The sequence below is a fragment of the Sinocyclocheilus grahami genome, unplaced genomic scaffold, assembly GCF_001515645.1.
Source record: "Sinocyclocheilus grahami isolate Dianchi unplaced genomic scaffold, SAMN03320097.WGS_v1.1 scaffold1307.1, whole genome shotgun sequence".
Lineage (NCBI taxonomy): Eukaryota > Metazoa > Chordata > Actinopteri > Cypriniformes > Cyprinidae > Sinocyclocheilus > Sinocyclocheilus grahami.
In genome coordinates this window covers 107,365-110,424 of record NW_015506486.1, presented here as the reverse complement: position 1 = coordinate 110,424, position 3,060 = coordinate 107,365, and positions in this window count along the sequence as shown.

Genomic DNA, 3,060 nt, shown 5'->3' with positions numbered 1-3,060 from the left:
ACATTAGAACGTTCGACAAAGTTATCTGGTCTCTGATAATTAATAATAGTTCAAAAACTTTAGCACAAAACATTATTTATACATCGTTCATGGAACTTTTTTCCTGAAACATTCATTTAACGTCTCTTAAAAATTACTAATAAAATGTTCATCAATATCTGGTCTCTAATAATGTTCTCAAAACTTTAGCATAAAAACTATAATGTTTTATTTATAAACTGATCACGGAAGATTTTTTTCCTGAAACAATTGTCTAATGTTTATTGAACGTTACTAATAGAACATTCGTTAAATTTATCTGCTTTTTAAGAATTTTCTGAAAATATAAAAAAAAAACATTTTAATGATAAAAGCATAAAAACGTTATTTATACATTGTTAATTTTTTCCTGAAACATGCATCTAACTTTTTTTTTTTTAATGTTACTAATAAAACGTTATATAGCACAGGCACATTATTTATACATCTTCACTTAACGTTTTTTTCCTGAAGTGTCTGTCTAACATTTTTAAATGTTACTAATAGGATGTTCGTCAAATTTATCTGGTCGTAAAAAATGTTTGCACAAAAATGTTATTTATACACGTTTATTGAACATTTTTTCCCTGAAACGTTCAACTAACGTTGTCTAAATGTTACCAATAAAACATTCGTCAAAGTTTTCTGCTCTTTATTGTTCTCAAAACTTAAGAAGAACAACATTAGTTATACATCATTCATGAAACATCTTTTCCTGAAACATTCATCTAACGCTTTTTAAACGTTACTTCTTGTTTCAAAACATTCGGATAACATTTAAAAGTAACATTCCCACAATGTTTGCAAAATGATCAAATGGAATGTTCACGTAGCATTTGCATAACCACCAAGAATAAACGTTTTGAAGTTTAGAGAACATTGGGAAAAAGTTTTTATAACTTAACTGGAACGTTAGCAAAACATTTGAAACAGTACCTGTGCACTATCCAGCAAGGATGCAGGTAGATTTTGGGACTGACATCAGACATTTCCAATTGTGCATAAATAAATTCTCAAAATAACCAAATATCGTCCCGATTAATCGGCCTGGATGATATATCAATCTATCATTAACCATAAGTGACCCTGGACCACAAAACCAGTCATAATGATTTATACAATAACAGAAGCTGAATAAATAATCTTTCCATTGATGTATGGTTTGTTAGGATAGTACAATATTTGGCTGAGATACAACTATTTGAAAATCTGGAATCTGAGGGTGCAAAAAAATCTAAATATTGAGAAAATCATCTTTAAAGTTGTTCAAATGAAGTTCTTAGCAATGCATATTACTAATCAAACATTACGTTTTGATATATTTACGGTAGAACATTTTACAAACTATCTTCATGGAACATGATCTTTACTTAATATCCTAATGATTTTTGGCATAAAAGAGAAATGTATAATTGTGACCCATACAATGTATTGTTGGTTATTGCTACAAATATCCCCCAGCGACTTAACACTGCTTTTGTGCTCCAGGGTCACATATATGCATTAAACCCAAACTTTCTAAAGCATGCACTGCATATAATATGATCACAAAGAAAGTTTCCCTGCTAAAATAATAATGCTTTAAACCAGCCCATGATGCTTTGCTGGTCCCAAGTTCTCAGCATAATCAAATAAATGTTATTTTATATTAATTAACCAGGCAATTGAGATATAAAAATGTTTGCATGGTCCGTTTTGTCATCTCAGGCCCTGGTTTAACACTCTGCATGTGGAGTTTGTCAGGTGGAGGATTGTAGTAATCGCTCTCTTACCTTCTCTATATGCTGTGCAAGCGTAGCGCAGCGATGCGTCGCGTCAGTTCCGTCGCGCTGCGCAGTTGTGCGCAGATGAAGGAATGCGAGTGAGCGTGTGAAAGTGCGACGCTAAACTGGCATTATTTCTAACTTTCACCCAGTCAGACTGAAGCAGCCCGTTGTCAACGGCAGAGGAGGTTCTCTCGAGCAGCACAAAGTAGGTGCATTTGCATTTCTCCGACCCTCCCCTCGTTTTTCACCAGTCATTGTGTGGCGCGGTTGGGGTCCTTATTTGGCCCCCGATTAAATCCTCACTGGCCCGCTCTCAAAAAACGCCTTATAAGCAGTTCTGGTGTGACACATCGCGTTAAGACCTTGTTTTCTATATGCTCTTCTGATACTGAATGCATGGAAACAAGTTCACATAAAGCTTTAGATGTTGTTACAAAAAAGGTATTGGAGCAACAGGTGCCATAGTAAAAATGAAAAGACACTTGAGGCATCATTTGAGGTTCCTCAGACTGACAGAGAACATGCACTCTAAAAAATGCTGGGTTAAATACAGCCCAGTGCTGGGTAAAATAGGGACAAACCCAGCTATTGGGTTGTTTTGACCCAGCGGTTGGGTTAAATGTTTAACCCAAGCTTCTGGGTAGTAACCCAACCGCTGGGTCAAAACAACCCAATTGCTGGGTTTGTCCCTATTTTACCCAGCACTGGGTTGTATTTAACCCAGCATTTTTTAGAGCATGCTCTTCTCAGAGTTCCTCAAATAGCTTCATTATATCTCAAGCCTTTCCTTTAAGATGGGGTTTCTGGAGGATAGTCAATGAAGAAATGTATGGTTCATGTCTTAAGTTCTCCACAAGGTTCCACCAGTGTGACAACCAGAAATTTGACATGTCTTTGCTATGATTTCGTAAAATTTTCAGAATACATACATTTTTTTAAATGCTGGGTAGTTGAAATTGAACATTTTTATTTTCTAATTTATATATAATTTTCTTATATTTTGAATGCCTTTTGCTGTTTAATTCTAGTCTAAGCATCAGGTTATTTAGCTGCACATATAATACATCTAGAAGAATTATCAAAATGTTTAAAGTAGTTTTAGATAAATAAGAACTATAGCATGTCATTGTCAACTGCATAGGGTGTCTGCAAATTATTTACAAACACACACATACATATATTAAATGTAAAATAAATGTATGCATTTAGCAGACGCTTTTATCCAAAGCTTCTTACAGTGCATTCAGGCTATACATTTTTTACCAGTATGTGTGTT